At 44.2% G+C, this 24,320-nt stretch overlaps 1 protein-coding gene across 2 annotated transcripts in view; it reads right to left on the bottom strand.

Moving 5' to 3' along the window:
- The window catches only part of MRAS (muscle RAS oncogene homolog), a 250,194-nt gene extending 226,062 nt beyond the window's left edge, over positions 1–24,132 (bottom strand). The window contains exon 1 of one of the 2 annotated variants that reach the window (XM_069224603.1): positions 23,292–24,132. The gene's annotated coding sequence lies outside the window, so the exon portion shown is untranslated. Of the gene's footprint in view, positions 1–19,243; positions 19,396–23,291 lie in introns of those variants that run through there. The other variant, XM_069224605.1, reaches the window with a different exon arrangement.
- Between the last annotated feature and the right edge of the window lie 188 nt (positions 24,133–24,320).

The following is a 24,320-nucleotide window of genomic DNA, read 5'->3' as shown; positions in this document are numbered from 1 at the left end:
CAAACTGCAGTGCGGAGATTCTCTCACAGCTGCGGAGGGTTTTTGTGAATCGAGCCCTTAATACTTTATTAGGAGACAATGGGGCAAGGGCGCATTGTTTAGTATAGATGCGGGTGGCAGGATCTCTTTCCGTGTCCTTATCACTATAACAACTGATCCCTGCTTGTAGTGCAGCTGTAATCTAGGCTATCAAAGTATGCCTGCACCAAACACATACTACAAGCAAGCTTCCTGCCTCGTCTCCACTTGCAGCTGCTTATTACTATGTTCATTTTTAGGTCGAGGCTAGGCAGTTACATGCACTGTCTGCAAGCCATACTGTATTCCGTTTTTGGACTTTAACCGGACTCACTATTGCCATTCGTTCTTTGTTGTTCTTGTCTTAAATGCTTTCTTTTTATTGGTGTTTTTTTCTAAATGTCCCACCTTTGTGTGCTTAGTTCCCGCTCAGGCAATTTCAGTAAGTGAACATTTTTGTTAGCCATCACACTACGTTCACGCTTCCTCCTGTTACCGCATGTGATGGCCCCTCCTCCATCCTCCCGTCTGGGCATTGCAGCCTTAGTGTTCTTTTTTGGTTGTCCATAGCAATGCGTTCACACCACACCAGTGAAAACACCATGTTTAGAAAGGCACCAAAGGCTTCAGGTTTTGTTTCTGATGGCACTTTGTTTTTGGATCTCTCTCTCTCTCTCTCTCTCTCTCTCTCCACTTCGAGCGCGGAGATGGCACTTTATTCTCTCTCTCTGCCTCTCTCTTTCTCTCTACCTCTACCCCTTTCTCTATACCTCTAGCATCATCTCTGTGCCTCTACTCCTCTCTCTATACCTCAATCTCTCTCTCTACATCCTTGATCTCTCTACCCCTCTCTCTACCTCTTCCTACCTCTACCTCTTTACCTCTACCTCCCTCTCTACCTCCCTCTAGCTCTCTACCTACCTACCTCTATCCACCTCTACCTCTCTACACCTCTATCTACCTCTGCTCCTTTCTCTCTACCTCTCTCTCTACCTATACCTCTTTACATCTCTACCTATACCTTTACCTCTCGCTCTATACCACTACCTCTCAATTTCTACCTCTACCTCTCTCTCTACCTCTACCGCTCGTTCTACCTCTACCACTCACTCTACCTCTCTAACTCTATCTCTACTTCTCTACACATCTCTCCCCTCCCCCCAGGCCTCATTTATTTTGACACAGAGGGTGGTTGTATCTCATCCACAAAGCATATTGGTAGTCTAATACTAGGAGCAGGCTAATGCTCTGCATACAGCCCCCAATCATCCTTTAATATTTTTGATGCGTGTGAGTACGGCGTCACACACATATCTAGGGGTGTTTTTTCACTCACATCCAAACTGCGAGACCTATTGGCTATGCCAATGCTTGTTTGCAGTTTTATTTATCGCAAGATCGACTCAAAGGCATTGGAGCCTTTTACATGACCACCAGTTACAGTCCACAAGAACATGTTCATTTTTGTAGGCACAGGGAAATTTAAATGCTTTGCCCAGAACCTCAAACCTGGTTCACCAGTTCCAGAGTCGACAGCTTGGCCGTTATGCCACATGTTCATTCTGCCCTGCACAGATGTCCCTGCACAATCTTCCCCTTCTGGCTGTACCATACTCTCTTTGCAAATGTATGTCTGAAATAAACAGAAGTGTTAAAGTTGTGATGTGGACAGGGGCGTAACACAGGTCCTGCAGCCCGTGCGTAGCAGGGGGTTCTACCTTCCAGGCCCTCCACCCACACAGACAAAGTCCTTTGACTATGTACTATTCAAGAGTCTCAAGGGTCCCTCACCACATTCTGCAGGGAGAGGCACTACTTTGCATTATGTCAATGCAAATGGGACGACTTTTAATATTTGTTACCCTGTTTTACATAGCCCGAACATGCTAACATGATGCAACCTTAGAGAGCTTGTATGCAAACCTAAAACAAAACACAAGTAGGTAGTATATATGCATAGACAGAGCAAAAAATTGTCTGATCCTTAGGCGAGATTGAGTTCAGAGTGAATACAAAAATGTTAGCTGAACGTTGCTAGGCAAAAGGAATGTTCCATTTTCTGAACTTGCCCATCCCTAATACCGACACACCCTCCTAGGTATGGAATGTGAACGTGCACTTCATATCTTTGAACTACACGGGCAGCACAAACTCAAGAGCGTACAGTGGTGCATGTGACTCACAGCGCTACGAGTTCCCCATTCTGACACGCCATCTTCGCCCTTTCCGTTTAACCGGGCGTAGTTTGATCAGTAGAACTGGGGGGAGCTTCAGATCTCCGAACAATCACGCTGGCATTTAATGTTAAATACATGATACAACAAGCAAGGTGCATGAGAGGGTTTTAAGTGGCAGTGGAAAGGTAGAGGAATGTGGACTAGTAGGAGTATTAAGAGACAAAACACAACATTTTGTAAAATAATCAACATTTTCGAGCACTTTCAAAACAGAGAGGAATAGAGTGTATGTGTGTTTTTGTCAGTGTGTACAGGCAAAAATCCCGGGTGAAATCCGACAGAGACCTCACCATTCCCAGTGGAAAGTAACTGTACCCAACTATTCATCAGAAAATAACATTATGAGGAGGTGTAAAATCCCAAACACCCCCTGAAGCTACGCCCGAACGTTTACCGTGGAAAACCAAGCAGGTCAACATGGCACAGTTTTTCCAAGCAGGTGTTAGCCTCCTAAATTAGCATAATAAGTGTTCACTTACTGCAAACAAACGTGTGTTCAGTTGCTTCTTAGTCACGCATTCTACAGAAGTCCTTTCCACAGAGGTGAGGTTGTTTGTGAAAGCACTTTAGAGAAAAGTACTCACAGGAAATTCAGTCATGAAAGTAGCCAGATCTGATTTAGATGGGCCATCCTGAACGTTAATACTTTTTAAAAAAAAGTATGTGGTATGAATTTAACGTATAATATTGTCACATGAACATTATATAAACCGCATAGTGCTTGTGAAGCATTTAGGCTAGTGGTGACATCCTTTGTGGAGCCCACAGTATAAATCGTCCCAAAATCAGACTGCCCACACAGCACTCTGTTGCTCTGTAAGCAGCCGTGCACTCTATAAATCCTGCCTATACATACCTTAAGGATTCCCACTTTAAGGTCAGCTACTTTTATACATTTTTCATGGATGAAATCATTGATGTGGAATCTATATCAGGGAACACGTTCTCAACAGGCTTTCTACTAAACATCTTTAGGCGTCAACATTCTCCAAATATTATCATATCCGTGCCTTCCATCAGAAGCTTAGGGAGGAAACTCTACTTTATAAAGGAAATCATCTCAAGTCAATGTTAGACCTTCTCTTGAGGACAGAGGAGTACAGCAAGGCTCTTTATCTCTTTTCTCCCCCAAAAAAGTTCTTTCTATCGCTGAAAAAAACACATTGTTCCATTGCGTGAGAAAGTACAAGAATAAGCCCTAATATTATTGTTTTTGGGTTGCAGGTGCAATATTTTGTTCTTGTAATTAAAAGTGATGGTTTCTTGTCCAAGACAAAAACAGCCAATATATTCACATATGCTTGTGTGTGGCTAAGTTGATATCTGAACCAATGGCCAACTTATTAGCGCTTTAGGATCAAAAATGAACATGAATATATCACGTTCTCATGTATCGCCAAAGATTCAAACACTGCTGGTGTAGCATTTAACTGCTGCCAACCTATTCCTACATGCAAAGCCACACACCCATATCTCCCCTGCCATTAAAATCCGTCAATAGTTACCAGCTGCCAGACCATCCTCTTTCAAGTTGCTTTTATCAACCACAAGGCAGTAAATGGCAAGGGACCACTTTTCATCAGGTTGAAAAATCACAAAATATATACCAAGGGAGGCTAAATTATGAAATTTGTTATTCTCTTATATATGTGTGTGTGTGTATTTATATAGGTTTATATTTGGTATAGAGATGCATTGTTATGTGTATGTATAGGTGAATGGATCTCCATATATATGTGTGCATGTATGTGTATCTAGCTCTGCTTTAAATAAAAGAAAATAAATGTGATTTATATAGTAATTTAGGCTTATTTGTGCATTACATGTATAAGTGTGTCCGGACGACCGTCGTGGTGTGCATGTGCACAAGAATATCAATATGTGTTTAGGGTTTGTATGCATGTTTATGTACAGGTGCTATATATATATATATATGTGTGTGTGTGTGTGTGTGTTTATGTGAAAATATATATATATGTGTATATATATATATATGTGTATATATATATATATATATATATTGAAATAACACCTGTGTATAGGACTGTAGGAAAGTAGCCTCTTTCTAGCATGGTTACCCCCACTTTTGGCCTGTTTGTGAGCGTGTGTCAGTGTGTTTTTTCACTGTGTCACCGGGATCCTGCTAGCCAGGACCCCAGTGCTCATAGATAAAAACCTGCATGTCAGTGTGTTTTGCCTGTCTCACCAGTGCTCATAGTCTGTGGCCTAATAAGTGTGCTGTGTAGTGCCTAACTGTGTCACTGAGGCTCTGCTAATCAGAACCTCAGTGCTTATGCTCTCTATACTTTTAAATATGTCACTGTAAGCCAGTGACTTCATTTACCAATTTCAATTGGCACACTGGTCCCCCCTTATAAGTGCCTAGTATATAGTACCTAGTTATCCAGGGCATTGGAGATCCAGGAGATCCATATGGGCTGCAGCATTTCTTTTGCCACCCAAAGGGAGCTCAGACAAACCCTTACACAGGACTGTCACTGCAGCCTGCGTGAAATAGTGCACACACTATTTCACAGCCATTTTCACTGTACTTAAGTAACTTATAAGTCACCTATATGTCTAACCTTCACTTGTTGAAGGTTAGGTGCAAAGTTACTAAGTGTGAGGGCACCCTTGCACTAGCAAAGGTGCCCCCATATAGTTCAGGGCCATTTCTGCGGACTTTGCGAGTGCGGGGACTCCACTGCACGCGTGCACTACATCTAGGTCAATACCTATATGTGGCTTCACAATGATAACTACGAATACGGACATGTAACATGTCTAAGATCATGCAATTGTTCCCCCATTCCAAATCTGGTATTGGGGAGCCAATTCCATGCATCCTGGGGGCTCCACTGTGGGCCCCCAGTACTGCCAAACCAGCTCTCTGAGGCTTGCACTGCAGCTACAGCTGCTTCCACCTCACAGACAGGGTTCTGCCCTCCTCAGGTCTGGGCAGCCCAGTCCCAGGAAGGCAGAACAAAGCATTTCCTCTTAGAGCAGGGTGTTACACCCTCTCCCTTTGGAAATAGGTGTTACAGGCTGAGGAGGGGTAGCCCTCCCCCCAGCCTCTGGAAATGATTTGAAGGGCACAAATGGTGCCCTCCTTGCATAAACCAGTCTACACCAGATCAGGGACCCCTTCTCCCCTGCTCTGGTGGGAAACTGGACAAAGGAAAGGGGAGTGACCACTCTCCTGTCCATCACCACCCCAGGGGTGGTGCCCAGAGCTCCTCCAGTGTGTTCCAGACTTCAGCCATCTTGCTTTGCAAGGTGTGAGGGCACTCTGGAGTGCTCTGAGTGGCCAGTGCCAGCAGGTGACGTCAGAGACCCCTCCTGATAGGTCCTTACCTGATAAGGTAGCCAACCCCCCTCCCAGGGCTATTTAGGGTCTCTCCTTTGGGTTCTGTTCAGAATCTGCTTGCAAGTTTCCTTCAGGAATCCTTTGCAACAACTTCAGCATCCTCTGACCTCAGACCAACCGCAGCCTGCTCCAAGAAACGCTGTAACTGCAACAAAGTGTCTACAAGAGACACTTTCCTTCAAAAACCTCAGCTCCAAGTCAGCAATAGTTTCCATGGTGTGCATGCTCTGGGGACTCCCTGTCTTTCTCCTGCACCAGAATGACCGAAGAAATCTCCAGTGGAGTGACAGAGCCACTCCCCTGCTCCAAGCAGCCACCTTCCAAGGCAACGACCGGTACCCTGGGACCGAGCGTGCTCCTAAGGACACAGAAGGTGGACATCATCAACATAGACTGCCCTGAGGTCCTCCTGATGCAATTTGGAGGAGGTAAGACCTTGCCTTCCCTGAGAACGACGGTACCTTTGTGTTTTGTGTTTTCTTCGCCTCCTAAGGCCTCTGTGCACTCTTTACAAAATTCCTTTGTGCACAGCCTGGCCCAGGTCCCCAGCACTCTACCCTGCGACGCTCAACTCGCTGAGTTGTTCTCCGGCGGCGTGGGACCTTCTTTTGTTGTGCTGCATCAACCAAATTTTGCACCTCCTTTGAACCTGGATCCTGCGGCTTCTGGGGGTGCTGGCTGGCATCCTGAGGGCTCTTTAAAGTGCTGAGAGCCCCCTCTTCCACCTCACACAGAGTTGTGGCCTCCAGGTCCTTCCTGGGTCCATCTAGCGTCATTTGGATGAAAAACTCACCTTTGCCGTAGCCAAGGCTTGATGGTGCCTTTCAACACTAAATCTTTTTCTGCAACGATCTTCACGCTGTGGGACATCTTTTGCAACATGCAGGAACCCGCTGGCATCTTCCTAGGGTGCATTTCTAAAGTCTTCAACTAACCGGGGACTCTTCTTTTGCACCCCCTTCTGGGTTGGCAGGGGCTCCTGTCCTTCCTGAAACTTCTTTCGACTTCTGGACTTGGCCCCCCTCCTTTGCAGGTCTTCAAGTCCAATAATCCAGCAGTTGTTCTTTGCAGACTTGGTTGGCTGCTGCAAAATCCCCAAAACGAGGTGTAGTGTGTTCTAAGGAAACTTGCAGTACTTTTCTCCTGCTTTTCTGGGCTCTGGGGTGGGGTAATTTACTTGCCTTTACTGTATTCTTACTCTCCCAGTGATTCTGCACGTTACACTTGTCTAGGGGGGAATTCGTGATTGACATTCCACTTTTTTAGTATATGGTTTGTGTTTCCCCTAGACCTGTTTTCTCCCATTGCATTCTATAGGATTTCCTACTGTTTGCGTTGTTCTATGACTATTTACTTTTCCAATTTTGGTGTCTGGTGTATATATTGTGTATAATACTTACCTCCAAAAGGAGTATTGTCTCTAAGAAAATTTTAATACTGTGTAACTATAAGTGGTATTGTATGAGCTTTGCATGTCTCCTAGTTCAGCCTAAGATGCTCTTCTATAGCTACCTCTATCAGCCTAAGCTGCAAGAACACTACTACATTCACTAACAAGGGATAACTGGACCTGCTGTACGGTGTAAGTACCCAAGGTACCCACTACAAACCAGGCCAGCCTCCTACAAGGACAATGCTTGCATGTTTATGCATTACATGGATACACATGTCTAGGTATTTAAATGTGTTTTTTTGCATGTACATGTGTCTATATAAATATGTTTATGCATTTTATAAGGATATAAGAATTATATTTACACATAGAAAAATGTCTGTCATATATATGCCATTAGGGGTAGGTTTATGCATTACATATTTATATGAATTTAAAATGCTTGTCATATATATGCCATTAGGGATAGGTTTATGCATTACATATTTATATGTATTTCTTAGTATGTAGATAGTATAGAATCTTCTAAGCAATGAAACACCATTACAACTGAAAGAAATGAATCAATGTAAATCAAGAAATGCACATCCGTATTACAGTCAGTACAAACGGGAAAAAAAACTTTCACAGACATGGTACAAAGCATATATGAACGAGGTGAATGATGTGAGCGAGACATGATGGATTGCCATTTGTAGGGGAATAATAACATTTGCAAAACAGGGAGGGATAAAGTGGCGACTGTGAGCTGTCTAAAGACAAACTGATACAGAAAACGATACTTAGCTTTATTAGTAAACAGTATCAATTGTGCATCCTCAAGAAAACTGTGGTTGCATGTATTTCCTTAATATTTCACCTGAAGTTCTTTTCCTGAACCTTCAAAGTGCATAAAGAATCTTTTTGGTCATTTAAAAAATGATCTGTCCCTGATCTGGTCCTGCAAATAAATATACCCACCATGTCCAATTATCTCATCTCATTATATTCAGAACTTCATTTTGTATTAATCCATAAATTTGCCCTGTTGCCTGTTATTTGTAAAACACTCTGTTTTCATTGTGGCTAGTTCTGTGCTACATGAATATTTTAAACAATTAAATAAACAAATGAGTTGTTTTGAGATTGATCAAGTGTTTTAGTGTGCATGGGTGGAGCTGAACGGAGATTAGAAACATGTAATCTACTTGCACCTGAATCCTTTGCTCTGTTTCACTAGCGTTGTGTTAGCATTATTAACCATGTCTGTTTTCTGACAGTTCGTCAACATGATAATCTCTCTGCTAGGTATCTGTCAATGCCAAATTCTCAACACATCTCTCGCTCTCAAGTATCTCCTGCGTGAGGCCAAATCCAAAGTATATTTTCAATTCCTATTACACCAATATACCACCCTAATGTGCTACACTGAAACTGTTATTCAATGACGGCCGGTAATTTGAGCAGGTGGGGAGGGTCCATACACATACTCATACTCACCCATCTACATGCACATTCGCCCACATGCATACATTCACAAGCATAAACATATACACCCACTATTCACAATCACATACACACCCACCCATTCACAGCATACACCCACAAATACACATGCATTCATATATACCAACTAAAAAAGCAACTTACCGGGCTATGGTAGTGACATCGGATGGCATGAGGGAAGCCTTTGTCATTCCTGGACAATTGGGTCTGTCGTTTACTCTCATTGGCTGGCCTTATTATGGGTCTGCCATTGAGAGGAGGTGACAGTCTATTACTTGTCTCAGTGAGATGGGGCCATAGAGACTGCTGACCCCACTTCACTCTGTGGCGAGGCATTACTAATAAACAGTGGGCCTGTGCACATCAGCGCTGCAAACTGAAGCGCCCAGGTCCAAGTCTACCTGTAACATGTCCCCTCGTCCTGAGGGGGTGGACCTCTTAGCACTTTGCCTGGCTGAGGAGGTCAACCGACAGGGCTGTGAAATCTTCAGCCTGGCAATATTCAGCTCAGGAAACCAGACGCCTGCGAATTTAGCACCTTATACAGCTTCTGGTTGCCTGATCTAAACATGAAGAGTGTCTGTCAGGCTGACCTTTGCTCAGCCTGACAGGCACACTTGTTTGAAAAAAGAATGGACGTGGGGCCCTCCCATCCTTAAGGATGGGCCGCGCCTGCTGATACGTATTTCTCTCATTGTTCAGGGTTTAAAGAGTAGAAACTTTTTGCGAAGGAATGTTCTTACTCAGCTTTGTCTGAGGAAGGAATCTGGGACCAAACTAAAACAAAACACAGAAGGCTATCATGTTTTTTCCCCTTCCTATTTGTGATTCGCATCGCGATGCAGAATTGCTTTGTTACTGCGAACGTGGTCGCAAAGCAATTCGCAGTTTCCACCAGTCACACTGGTGGTAACCCATTCGCAAAAGGGAAGGGGTCCCCATGGGACCCCTTCCCCTTTGTGAATGGCCCTGAAAACATTTTTTCAGAGCAGGCAGTGGTCCTATGCACCACTGCCTGCTCTGAAAAAATGAAACATAAACGTTTCATTGTTTTGTTTGTATTGCAACTCGTTTTCCTTTAAGGAAAACGGGCTGCATTACAAAAAAAAAAAAACTGCTTTATTGAAAAGCAGTCACAGACATGGTGGTCTGCTGTCTCCAGCAGGCCACCATCCCTGTGAGTGCTGCGACTCGCAAGGGGGTCGCAAATTGCGACCCACCTCATTAATATTAATGAGGTGGGCCTTTGCGACTCGCAGATGGTGTCAGGGACACCATCCTGCATCCGGGTTTGCGACTCGCTCAGACTCGCAATTTGCGAGTCGCAACCCCGCAATTTCGCACATCTGGCCCTAAGAGCGTTTACTAGCAAACAAGTGTACTTAAAATAGGTGCAAAACCCCTTCTTAGTGTAAACACACCTTGCAGTAAAATATGTATCTTATTGACGGAAAGAAAAGGTATTCGTTTACTTGAATTACTTTTACCCAAAGGCATAGATTAAATACACAAAAATAACTTGAAAATCAACAAGCAATGGAAAAGCCAATCTGTCCCGCATTTTTTTTGTTTTGCCAGTGCAACCCACCCTTTTGGCTTTGCCGATGCATTTGCTGATGCTGCTCAGCACTAGCAAAGGAGGAGTTGGATTTTCTCAATTTGCTTACGCTTTCATGCAAGGGAACGGGACCAGAAGTGGTGGACATTGGATTCAGATAGAACAAATCACAAACGAAGGTCAGAAACAACAACAGCAGCAGCCTAAGCCAAACTGAACCCACTCGAATGTTTCCGACGACAGGAATCAGAATGTGGGCAAGCCAGCAATGGCTGTTTCTTCGTTAAGAGCTGTACCTGGTGGTTGCTGCTTGCAGGTAACAGGCACTTGTACTGTATTTTTGGCTTACACTTTTTATGATGCACACTTGTAAGCATATGTAAGATGAAAAGAAAAGCTACCTAGATATTTATGGTTAGTGAGGATAGTTACTCTATTATGGCCAGGCACATGTATACCATCTTCAACAACCTAGACCACACTTAGGGCTTGATTTAGAGAATTACAGGTGAAGTACTGTCAATCAGGGTGGCAGTGGACATTACCTCTGCCACCCTGATGGACTACTGCCTGTCAGATTTAGAGAGGGTTGCCGCCCAGTGGTCCTCTCTGTGCCTTAAAGGGAACTGCCCACATGGTGGTTTCTTTAAGTGTATTATATTTTTGGTGGATGTCTGCTGTTGGTATTAACATCATGCCACCAAACTTTTAACTGTTTTTGCTTATCAAAAACAAACTCCCAAAGTGAAAGTGAAAGAAAAACATAACAGTAATGAACCCCATAACGTGGCAGTTTTTTCCCATGGGATGAAGGTAATGATAGTTTTTGTCCTGCCCCACAAAGTCATATTTTTCCTGGTGGTGGTTAACAGGACAAAACAGACATTGACACTGCCCACCCTAAACAGGTCAAGCAGTGTAATGCCCTTTTGCTATCAGCCCCTTTTCTGTTGAGCCGACAGAGGAAGTAGGAAGTATTTCATTGACAAAGCCAACTGACTTAGAATCAGGAGGTAACTGAATATTCTCCTACTTATATAAAGTGCTAATTTGTGTTAGATCCACCACAGGAAATCTCTGCACTGTAGTGAAGCTAACAAGCAGATTCTCATCCGGATTTATCACTTCCTTTGGATATTACAACATTTTCCATGCCACTTTACTCAACTCTACAACACACTATTCCACTCTATCCACCTCACTACGCCACACCACTGCAATACTCCACTCTACACCACTTCATGCCACTCTATGGCGTTCCACTCTGACTCTCTATGCCACTCCACTCCACTCTACGACACTCTACTCAAATCTATGCCATTACACTATACTACACTGGTCCACTCTATGCCACTCCACTCTGCAACAATCTACTCCACTCTGCACCAATCTACTCTCCAGCCCTCTACACAACACCCTCTATGCCACTCTACTGTGCTCTTTACCACTCAACAACACTCTATGCCAATTCACTCTACAACACTCTGCTGCAATATGACACTCTATTCCACTCTAAAGCACTCAACTCTAAAACACTCTACTTCACTCTACACCCTGCCACTCTATGACACCCTACTCCCCCCATGGCATTATGCCACTCCACTCTATGCCAGTCCAATGCACTCCACTCAACTCTACATCATACAACACTTCTCTACGCCACTCCGTAACATCCCCATTCTACTCCATGACACTCAACTTTACAAAACTCCACTCCTCTCTCCTTTATGCCACTTTTAGCCATGCTGACCAGCTGCCAAGCTGGTGTACAACATGGCTAAATCAACTTGGTAAAGCCAATAGCTCTTGTATAGGTGCGACCTATTGGCTTTGCCAATGCTTGTTCACATTCTGACTGTACCTAGAACGTACGCCAGATTTACATGATAAAATGTACACTCCGCCCACCAACCTTGTTGTGGAGTTTGATGGTGAGCAGGGCAGGCAAAGAAACCTTGGAAAATGATGACTCTGGCCATGGCAACAAGCAGACAATTGTTTTATGTTTAATTTTTTGCACACATGTGCAGAAAACATGGAAAATTGTAAAGTAAAGAAAACAAATAGTAAATAAAAAACTAAAGTAGAAATACTCACCTACTAGCCCTGTCTCTGAAGTGGAGTCACTTACAATGTAAGGGAGTCAATGGCTTGAGTGGGTTATCCATTGTCTTATCTGTATGCAGTGGCGAGTGGAAGCAAAAATGTGGATGATTTTGTAACAGATCAAAGGATAAAGTAGACTGACCCAAATCACCATCTGTGCATTTTTAATTTGTCATTTTTTAATACATGATGCTAGCAAACAGCTAAAGCTCGTTAAAGACAGAAGTAGAACTTGTTCACAGTAAAATATGTAGTTTATGTCAACGTGCATGATCGCCGTCATGTAAACCAACTACCTGGTTGATTTGAAAATATTTAAAAACACAGATGTTCCAAAATAAAATGGGTGTAAAGGGTGAAAATGTAAACACCACAGTTGATCTCAGCTTAAGGAACTCACTGCCAGTCTCTGTCACTTCCTACTCGTAGGCATGTGCCTCCAGACCCAGTGTTCCACTTTAGGATTAATATGGCAGATATAGATAGCCTTCAGTCCCTCACAGATTCAGGAAGCAGGTGGAACATTCTGGAATCTTTAGGAGATTTGCATACCCATTTTGCATCAGAGTGGACCAAGCAGAATTGACAAGTATGCACAGAACACAGTCTGTGAAGACAGTGTGTGATAGTAGTGCAACACTGCCAAAAAGCAACACAGAAGGTACTGTATTTGCATTTAAATAGCACTCACTACCCCTGACAAGACGTTGTAGCATTTTCCGCCATGCAGTACACTGCTGTGGAGCCCACAGCTAATGGTTAGATCCAGTTAATTCAGTGTCACTGGTTACTGTTGGTTTTAGCCATTAGGCACGTGCGCTCAAGCAAACCATTCTATGCATTCACTCCAGTTTCTTTGTGGTAGGCTGAATAAAAAGGAGTTAGGTTTGATCATTAGTGGGGCCTGGGGAGGGGGGGCATGCGAATTCATGCAGCTGGTTGGAGGGGTTAATAGATTCGCTAGAGGAGATCACGCGAGATTAGGTATTTGCAAGTGCAAGAGCACAGTATAAGGAAGGTGAGGTTGTGATGTTTGAAGTGAGTTGTAGACAATTTACAAACATACACTAATAAAGATTAAGGCAAAATACATATGATAGAGGAGGTCCTGCTCAAAGAGAGAGGAGGGATGCAAAGGATAGAAGGGTAAGAGAGGGCAATGTGAATAAAAAAAAGGCAACAATCAAGTTTTGAATAGTGGCCAGCTTTCATGCTGGATTTTAGAAATATGGAGGATGCTTTTTTTTAGATAGCATGCCAGTTGAGGATGCAAGTCAGTAGAAAGAAACAACAATAATAGAATGTGAAGATAGTTATATACTTGATACTCTGATGGGCACCCGGGCACTTGTGTGGACTTGAATATTCAGTGGCTCATCATTGCATGGAACTAGACTTAATGCTGTCTTAATCATACATATATTAATAGAGTAATGCTTCAGATAGATCATAAATCATAAAATGTTCCATCTCAAAGGAAGCAGTCTGTCCACTTCTGGGTTGCCATTATTGAACTGTTTCTGCAAGAAGAGCTGATCAGCTCAGGAGCTGCACGATCAAACGGTCCAACAGCTCAGCAACAAAAAATATTACTTGCTTTTTTCAGTCAGCACAAGTGAAGTAATACATTTAGTAAAAAAAGCTATTTAAAATGTAAACATTATAAGAAATTGAATAAATTGCATCTGTGGTATTTTAATGATGAAATGCTCATGCTGAAAATATAGGATATCGTCCATAATCATCCCTCCAAAATCCGTGCAACAAAATCTCGACCTATATTTGAAGTAAATTTTAACTGCGGAATTGACTAAGGAACACAGCAGACTTGTGCAGAAAGCTATATACCTTGGTTAGAGCAAGTGTGCGGAGAAAAAAACAACTTGCAGCCATGACTAAATTTAATATGTTAGCCTGTATGAAAAAATCTAATAGTGTAGATTTTGCCTGTATCACACTAGCAAAGGTTATCTGCAGATTCTAGGTCAGAATGGACCCTCAAACACAACTCACCTTTCGGAATTTGGGAGAGAATGAGGCGGTAATGCACTTTTGGCCTCACAGATATTGATAAACCGCGACTGAATGGGGCCACAACACACTCCATTATGGATAAAGGGTACTTCTATCCTGGCATATGCTGAGTAAGGCTGACTATTAGACACACAGAAAGACAAAGAGAGAGAAGGAAAGAGAGCGAGAGAGAGTCGAAGAGATAGAATAAAACATGGAGAGACAGTGAAAGCTGGCTATAGACACATAGGGAGAGAAAGATTACATCTTTTGAGAGACACCCAGTTATGTACTTCTGCTTCCGTTTCTGGTTTGAAGAACATTTGTGTTTCTCCTTCTGCTTTAATATTTATCACAGGTGTCACTTACAGGTGACTGGCTTAATTGACTCCCTTGTTCTCGTGCAATTTCTTGCTGCTACACGCATCACCGAGGACCCAGTGCCTCCTCTAAACGCTTCTTAGAACACTTGTCTGGGGGAAAGATCCAGAACAACGTGTCCGGAACCACGGCTGCGTTGTTCACGCAAGCTGAATGATGCTTGTCTGAACAACGCAGGCCTTTTTCTCTGCCTTAACCATGCTTGTGCTGAACAACGCACATGAGTGGTTAAGGCAGAGAAAAGGGAAGATCCATCGGGAGAGGACGCAGTCAGGTAAGTGGGGCTGGGGTAGGGATGAGGGTTGTTTTTAGGGGTGGGGGTGAAGGGGTTGGGGTGTCTAGGTTATTTTAATTTTTTAAGGGGTGGGGGTCGGTACTATTGTTTTTGGGGGTGGTGGCGTGTCGGGTTATTTTGTTTTTAGGGGCGGGGTAGAGGGTCGGGGTCGTTTTGTATTTAGGGGTGGGGTCAGGTTTATAGGGTCGGGGGTCAGGTGATTTTGTATTTAGGGCAGGTGGGGGGTTCGGATTTTTAGGGGTGGTGTGGGGGCTCAGGGTAATTATGTTTTGAGGGCAGGTGGGGGTGTCGGGTTTTTATGGGTGGGGTCGGGGTAATTTTTTATTTAGGGTGGGTGGGGGGGTCGAGTTTTTAGGGGCAGGGGTTGGGGTTCTTTTGTATTTAGGACAGGTGGGTTGGGTTTTTAGGGGTAAGGTCAGGGTAATTTTGTATTTAGGTTGGGTGGGCGATAGGGTTTTTAGGGACGGGGTGGGGGTTGGGGTAATTTTGTATTCTGGGCAAGTGGGGGGGGTCAGGTTTTTAGGGGCGAGAGTTGGGGTAATTTTGTATTTAGGGCGGGTGGGGGGTTTGGGTTTTTAGGGGCGGGTGTGAGGTTTGGGGTAATTTTGTATTCAGGGGAGGCGGGTCGAGTTTTTAGGGCAGGGTGGGGGGGGTCGATGTAGTTTTGTTTTTAGGGGTTGGGTAGTTTTATTTTTGGGGTTGGGTAGGTTTTAGGACTCAGGGTGGGTGGGGGCATATTGGGGTAGTCTTTAAAGGTGGGGGTGGGGTACTTCTGTTTTTAGGGGCAAGGTGAGGGGGTCAGGGTAATATTGTTTTTATGGGTTGGTTTGTTTTATTTTTGGGAGTGGGGTCGGTTTTAGGGCTCAGGGTGGGTGGGGGTATCAGGGTAGTTTTTAAGGGTGGGGGGGTCAGGATACTTCTGTTTTTAGGGTGGAGGGGTGGCATGCGACAACCACGCCTGCCGGTTCCACACATGCCTTTACTAGGCATGCCTTTACAACAAAAAATCGTTGTAACGGTATGCGTGGTAAAGGCATGCGTGGAAACAACGCGGTTGTTGTTCCGACCGCATTGTTCAGGCATGCATGGTTGCCGCATGCGTGGTTCCAGGCCCGCTCATGAACCTTTGTCCCACCCATGCAGCCATGAAAAGTGTTACATTCATAAATGTCCTGACCACCATCTGTCACAGCATCTACTACGTGTTATAAGCTTGAATTCAAAGCCACAACACTGAAATTACCTCACCCAACCCCGAGAGCAGAACTTTTGAACTTCATAAAAAAAACCTGAAACCTGAACTGCCTAGGAAAGTCCTGGAATCACAATTTAGGTGAACAGTCGAGTTTATGCCCAAATCAGAAAGACAAATAGTGCGAAAGTACCCCCACACACCCTTTTTACTCACAACTTTCAGTAGGTCATGGTTGGAGGAAACTAAGCAGAGAACGCTGCAACATTGTGAGTTGTGCATCTCCTGACAGAGAAAAATATGCTGTATATTCCATTGCCCCCCATTGTGAGGTGCGGAACTCAGAAACCGGATGAAGAATTGTGTTTGCTAACTACCACACCCAGCCTTATCTGTACTTATCGAGCGTGGAATTGCCACCAAAAACAAAAATACAAGACCTTGAAATGAAGCCCTTGTGCTAATTAACTCTCTCAACACAATACGGCATTCAACAAGTTAACTGTGGCCTAATGTTCTGATGCAGCTAGTAGGAAAAATAAAAGCAGCGCTGTATAAAACGCCACCCACCAATCAATAGACAAAAAGCAAAGTGAACCTGGAGATGCTCGGACAAAGGGACTTCGATGTGACAACATAGTTTTTGAAAACGACAAATAAAGAATGGGCAGGTGGATACTGCTGGGCTTAGGGGCTGTAAAATGAGGGGTTCTCGTCAGACGTACCCCAGAGTCTGGCTTTCATACAAAGGGGCTAGAAGGATCCATAGCTCTACAAGAGCCTCAATGTAATAAGAAAACCACTGCGCACAGTTCATCGGGACCTGCTTACCGGCGCGCCCCCGGAGCAGCGACCTAACAAAGGGCAACGTGGTGCGCGGGGGGGGGGGGGTGGGGGGGGTACTCCAGGGGGGCCCTTCAGCATAGTACACTATTCGCGGACTACAAGCCCCTGACTGGATCCGGAGGGAGGGGGGTACTTTATAGGGGTGCCCTCCTCAAGTTACGTTACGTCACTGCCCCCGGAGCCGATGCTTTCAAGGAGGAACGGAGGCGGGAGAATCACTAACCAAATTGACAGTGATATAATATTCTATTTCTGCCTTTTCTAAACGGTGATCTCATCTGGGCCCCAGCGGGAATAGTCCTGAGAAGATTACGGCATCGGACAGAGCACGTGGGGCAGCGCAGAGAGCGCAGAGTCAGTGTGTTACCGGATACATGGTCTCCAGCCACGGAGGGAGCCAGCACCGAGGCAGGCCACGTGCCGTGGATCGAAGTAATCCACAACGTCGATTGTGAAAACCGTGGGTACAGGGGCATAGTTTATCTCTGGAGCTAGTGGCTGGAGCTGCCGAATACCAGGTTGTTGACTACCAAGACTGGCAGGGTTTGATTCCACCCCACCCTTCCGTCTTCCACCATTTCCATTTCTTGTTTCATTCTTGCATGTTCTGTTTCATACTTACTGTCATCCTTTGTCACTCTTCTCCTCTCCTTCTCTGATTCCTTCTCCCTTTTTTATCTCTTGCTCTAGACCAAGGGCAAATGATGAAAAATAAGTCCTGGTCCCCTAAATGGTGTGCTGGGCACCTGTGTTTATTTTGGGGTTCGGTACCTTATCAACAGACTTTAATCCAGAGAATAGAGAGAAGGGCAAAAAAAGAGAGACTGGAGTACGAGAAAGATAGGAAGACAGAGACAAACAGTGAAAGCAGGAAATTAAAGAACCTGGAAGGCGAGATGAAGACAGAACGTGCAGGGTGAAGGAATAAAGAGATTAAAGGTGGAATCAACAACAGGCAGAGTTGATACCCAGGTGATCAACAGCACTGAAAATGGGTGCCTAAGGAAACCTTTGATCCCTGCATTTATTGGTTTTTTTTTGTACAGTTTAAGTACTGCATTTTGAAATGAAAGGGGCAGGTGTTAAATAGAAGCCACGGTATGACCTTCATTCCTGATTTATGACCTTGAGGTAGGACCACTGAAATGAGGTTGTCAAAAAAGTAATTGTAACAGGTGCCTTCTTGTGTGGTAGGGACCAAGTGAAAGAAACAGTGGCATGATATAATGTAGCAGAGATGCATGTGTAGTGTTATAGCGTTTTAATACCACTTCATATCGCGACAAGGCAATAAGTAGTCCAATTTGTATCAGGTTCCCCTTCGCAGTGCATATTTGGAAGGGAGCTGGATGTCGGATCACTGAAATGAAAGGCAGAGAGTGAGGTCCAAAGATCTTCTTCAACCATGGTCTGGGGAACAACACTTCATATAAGCATGATATGTTGCTGAAAATGTCAGAAGTGTCACAGTCGCCTATACCCAGCATTTTAGTAGTGGTCTTAGCACCATTCAGCATATGACGCAACCTTCCCCTAAGTAATGGGACTGGGAGAGATTTAAGGATGCCAACTAGGGGTAAGCCACTTGTAGGAGCTTGTTTACCCTTTGGTGTGGCTAACACTGCCAGAGTGAAGAAGGCAGCAAATGGAAAGGAAGTCAATAGATCTGAAAGCCGTGTTTACTGACTGCATATTCAAATCTTAGTTTTTTTTAATGTATCCCATGGCAACAAATAGGGGGGTGTTGGGAGCTAAAGGGGAGAAAAAAGGTCAAACGTGATGTCATTGAGTGTCAAAGTGTGCGTGATGTCACTTCCTCTTCCACTACCCATGACATTTTAGTGAATTGATACCTTAGTACTGATTCTGAAGTTTAAAGCAAAGGATCAGCAATGGTAGAGGCACAATTTTCTTGCAGTAAAAAGTTGAAACTATATGGGACTAAGGGCAATTGAGGATTTTCACCTGTCACTCAGCACTGAGCATGCACGGTGGTTTAATGCAACTTCTATATGTCTGAAGAATTAAATAAAGAATAATGCAACCACTAAGGGCTGCTTTACCCTCACCGTATATGTTCTGGTAAATAGGTCAATTCCTTAAGGGCCAACATAGCAAAGGCATTCTTTATCTTCTAGTCACAAAAAATGCACACTGGCACATGCTTTAACAAACGCAGTACTCACAGAGATGCAGGAGTGTGACCCCTATATCCAGTTAATAAAACCCCCAAACTCTCAACTTGCATCAAAGTCTAGGGAACTGAGTCATGATTTTAGAGTAAGGAGTTATGGTATAATTCTCAGTAGTAAGATAAATCAATTCAAAATTGTAATTTTCCACTGCACGAACCTCTGCAAGAAGGAAGCCCATCAAAGTCTTATGACTTGAATCCAAGAGGGCTGTTGTATTCCAGTTCCTGTGCAAAGCCGTGTTTGTGGAGGGATCGAAATCCTGAGATTTCCCGTCATTACCACACCCTCCTCACCCGTTTTCCACTGGTGAATTTTGGCAGATCAAGCCGACCTAACCTTAAAGGATAAAATCATGCACTAAATTTCAGTACATCTAAATGTCAGAAAAGCAAAAAATTCTGCAAAAGCTCCACATTGCTGGGGGTATAAATCAGAATTGAAAATATTCACCACATCAGTAATTTCACATATTGTAGTATCAATTATTTACCAGGTGCGATGAACAACTCACCACTCTCTGGCACTCTTGGAATTAAAGCCCTTAGCAAGACAGTGGGAATTCCTCAGGCAGAAAATCCTATAGTGGAAACTGCATTTATGTAGTATATGAAATATCACCCTTTGGGCCTGATTTAGAGTTTGGTAGAGGAGTTACTCCATCACAAACGAGACGGATATCCCCTCCGCCATATTATGATTTCCATAGGCTATAACTGAAACGTTGTGCGGCGGATGGAATATCCGTCACATTTGTGACGGAGTAGCCAGGTCCGCCGAACTCTAAATCAGGCTCTTTATCTAAATCAGGCTCTTAAATGTGTTTTTTAAGTTCAACTGTATTGGAAGTTTAGAGATACATAACAGGGAGATGGCATGATGAAGGAACTTGTAAGAGGTACAGAGTGGTGTCAACAGATAAGGGCTGACTGAACTTGGCATCTTCCCCAGAGGTGACTTTACAGTAACTCCATAAAAGATAGGGTTTTTTCGTCTCTAAGAAGATTCCAGTTGCCTCATGCTGTAAAAAAACATCAGGCTTTGATACAGTGTGTCTTACAATAAATTACACTTACATTGTGGAACATGCCTCAAACTTTTGAGTTTAAGATTAAATACGGCAACAAGAACCACTTCTAAACGACTACAAACCAAAATACATAAAGTCAGTTTCCAGGGGAGGTCAAGAACCAGACACAAAACCCCTGTGAGAGACACCGAATTCCTAGGACACTCCTACCTGCTCTTGTCCACACCCTATCATCATGGCTGAGGCCAACTCGCAGCAGTGAATTTCATTGTCATATAGCTAATGGATAATTGTTAGTATTGCCATTCAGTTATTCCGTTAACATATGAAAAGGCTTAGTAAAATTGTTTTGGGATAATGGACTACCTAACCAAGACTTTACAGATGCCTCGAAAATCCCTGCAAATACGTAGCAGATTTGCAGGGAGAACTGGCTTATCAACTCGCAGACAATGAAAAACTGTGTTTAATCAACCTCATATATGAAACTGCCTGTTCTGTTAGTATTAAGGACACCTAACATAGATAACATATATCGGGAATATATAACATCTACTGTGGCATCAAATAAACCTTCTGGAAGAAATCTATGAAAATCTATGACTCTCCTGAAATATTATTTATATGTCTTTACAATTGATGGTGGTGCACAACCCACTATAGTGTTCTCTAACATTTGGGGTGTTTTTCCTTCACTCCTTTGGTTCCTTTGTGCAGTAGGAACTTTGTTGGTAGTGCACACTACATTCTACTGTACCATATGTCATGTATGTACACTTTGAACTTTTAGAAACTGCTAGGGATTGATGCGTTCCTCCTTTGGGCTTACTGCACTTGGTTTATTTAGATAGCGTGAACATAGTCCATGGGTATTAGAGTGCTTCACATGACCATCAAATTATATTACGCATTCTTTTATTTGTAGGCACGGGAAGATTGAGTGATTTGCCTAGAATTTAAGAATGCAGATCCGAGGATGGGACTCTAACAGGATTACCCAGTTTCAGAGTAGGCAGTTCTGTCAGTTAGGACGCATCTCTTCGCCATCCATCTTAATGTGTACACAATTAGGCTATACCATTTCAATAATATTTTAAACGAATATTTTAAAACACTATTAACATCCATAAGTAGTCCATGAACAACGCTGTAGTAATTGCGTGCTTGTCTCTGTAAAGCTTTCAGGGAAACCGTTCTCTGTTCTTCACTAAGGCGTATATATGCCATGTGCTTTACCCAAACTCGACTAAAGAAAAAAAAAAAAACGCTACTTAGAGCTTTTTCACCTTTCAACAGCCGGTGTTAATGCGATTTCATTTAAACGATTTAAAATGAGGAAATATTCTGTCATGTGGCATTCTGTCAAGATCTGTGTGCTGCCCCTGCCTGTGATGCCGGCGTAACAAAGGCCCCCGCAGCCCCAGCCCCCCGAGCAATTTACCCGGCCCTGAGAGCTCCCAATTAACTTTGGAGAGAGCCCCCTTCAAGTACTCAGGGGAGGGCCCCCCGCAAGTTCATTACGCCACTGGGTGGTAAATAGCTTATGATGTTACTTCCACAACTCCAATGATTTTGGTGAAGTGGTGACACCAGGTGCAATCCCATGCAATTCCTCTTCAAAGTCTGTTATTGGCGTTTTTACACGTTACTTGTTTAATTTTTTAACTTTTCGTCAATATTAATGTCATCATAACTTTAATACTTTTTAGATGGACAAAGTAGGTAGGTACAGTGGGGTAGCGAAAAATGGCAGCGAATCCCTTCTAAATGTGGCCGAGGCTCCCGTATCTGACGGATATTCAAAGGCCCTGGCCTAGGGGCTAAGCATACAATAGCTGCATGTGGCAATTTTATGCCTCTTTTACCCCCAGAAACAGTCCTGCCACGTTCCACACAACAGGCCCAGTAGAAAAGAGTACAGCGGAAGACAACCCAAGAGTCATCACTTTAAAAGACACAGAAAAAACGAAAACAAGCAATGTCCTGCAATACTCACAGGAGAGGTGTGCCTATAAAATAGTGCAATGGAGGCTGACCTTTCAGGTACTTACGGCCCCAAAGGCGTGTTGTCAAATTGATGGGAGGCGCAACATGATGGGCTTCAGCCCCCTCCCTCGGCCCCCCCGATGTACACACCTTCTTAACCGTATCCTTCTAAGTGCAGGTCTAGGGAGGGTACTATCCCTCGCCAGTAGCCACCCACCATCCATAAAATCACCACCTGAAGTAAGAATTCTGACGGAAATCACACTCTGTGCAATGAGCGTTATATTGATGTATATACAATAAACACTAACTGGGTGTGCGCCTGCAAATATGCACACGGGGTAGATACTCTATTCCAGAAATATACACGCATATGCGTATTCCAAAAAAACACAAATACAGTCTCTTCTTATAGGTATACACGCCAAATGCTCTCCCCTTAAAACACAAACAGAGACACACTGAAAGTTCACGGCTCGAAACACACAAAAAGTGAGCTGGTATTAAAAACTCACTTGGTGCACTTGAATACACTGACCAAATGTGTTCTGTGGAAGCAAAACACACGCACTGGGTGTACTCTGAAATACGCGCACACTGGCACAGATTGCGCTCTCTGAACACAGAAACATAAATACACACATAATGAGTGTTGTCTGCAGACATATTCACACGCAGTGCAGGCTTCCCTGAAACTCAGAAACACATACAGAAATAGCCCCACCTTCGTCATATACAATGATAGGAAACGTTCGTCTGAGATACACATACACACACACAGTGGGCCTGATCTTTATGAGAAAGTTAGACCGTGGGAGCGTTCGATAGGATTACACACAAGGAATGAACACACACCAGAGAACACGCAAACACGCACACGTCTATGCTCCACGTAAACACAGACGCTGGCAAACACAATGGGCGCGCTTTCGCCGAAATATACACAGAACGTACGCCTGTGCTGTCCATGGGGCACAAGGATAAATGCATTGAACATGCAGTACAACAACATTTGATAGTCCCCCTCCCTCTTGACGAATACGCCATTCCATTTCATTCATTCATTACAGCCACACTCCATGAGCAAGGGTTAACGCGTGTATGTCACACTCCTCACGGTGGCAAACTGCCCTACCACATGCCATCTCATTATCCTCCAGTACTTTAGCAACAACAGTAGGGTGCCACCCACCTGACAGACGGCAGCGCCTAGAAGTGACCCGGCATGGTCAGCGAGGCGGAAGGTCCCGCTGCTTACGTGAAGCGCTGTATAGAAGTCTTCTGCGTAGCTCTGGGACAGTGATTCCAGTTCAGCCACAGGCAAATAGTCCACCTTCCTGTCGGTGACAGCACCGGGCACCAGGCCTTGTTGTAAAGCGATGTTTAATATCTGCCTCTTGCGCCACCCTGCATTGCGAGACGTGGAGCTCTGGTTTCTCGCCGCCCCCTTAGCCGAGAAGCCCGGTCGTTTAACGTAGAGATGCGCTCAGTCCACGGCACGGTTATTTACCATTCCCGGGCCGAGAGGCGCGTTACACTGTCCTCGGCGATGCTCCACAGGACTCTCAGGCTCGGATACTCATGGATCCTCACTGCTGTCTGTACTGAGGGCAGCTCTCTCCCGTTCCTCCCTGTCCGCTGCACTTAATAACAGATACCCTATTCCCGACACCTCTCGCCCTACCCTCTTCTGTCGAGATTCACTTTCCCCCGCCTCGCAGCTTCCTGTACAGAGAGGATAAGCGTCCCGCGATGAGGCAGTGACTGACGCCGACTCCACGCCCCAAATAAGTCCCTCCGCTCTCCGCTTTAAGAAGCCCTCCTCTGACCCTCCCAGTGTCCTTCGCTGAGAATGATGCTCGACCCTTTTCCGCCTTCTAACCTTCCCCCCAGCCCCCAGTTCTCTCAAAACAGAAAACTGCTAGTTTCCAGTCCCGATCTCCCCAGCTTCCTGCGCTGAGTAGCCCACACCACCCTTTACTCCTCAAAGTACACTGAACAACCAGTGCACTCAGCTCCCTGCACTGACATGCACTGTGTGCACTCCACGCTAAACATTCTTTATATTGCAACAGCTGATGCTAAAAATAGAATGGTTCCAGAGCAGGGGAGGCTGGTTTAAGCCTTTCTACGTTTCCCCCTTTAATTACGCAAACACATTTATTCAATATATGTGATGCGCAATCCTCTTTTCCAAACCCTTCCTGATCCATGTTTAAAA

The sequence above is a fragment of the Pleurodeles waltl genome, chromosome 3_1, assembly GCF_031143425.1.
Source record: "Pleurodeles waltl isolate 20211129_DDA chromosome 3_1, aPleWal1.hap1.20221129, whole genome shotgun sequence".
Taxonomy (NCBI): domain Eukaryota; kingdom Metazoa; phylum Chordata; class Amphibia; order Caudata; family Salamandridae; genus Pleurodeles; species Pleurodeles waltl.
This window is presented reverse-complemented; position numbering and strand designations above follow the sequence as displayed.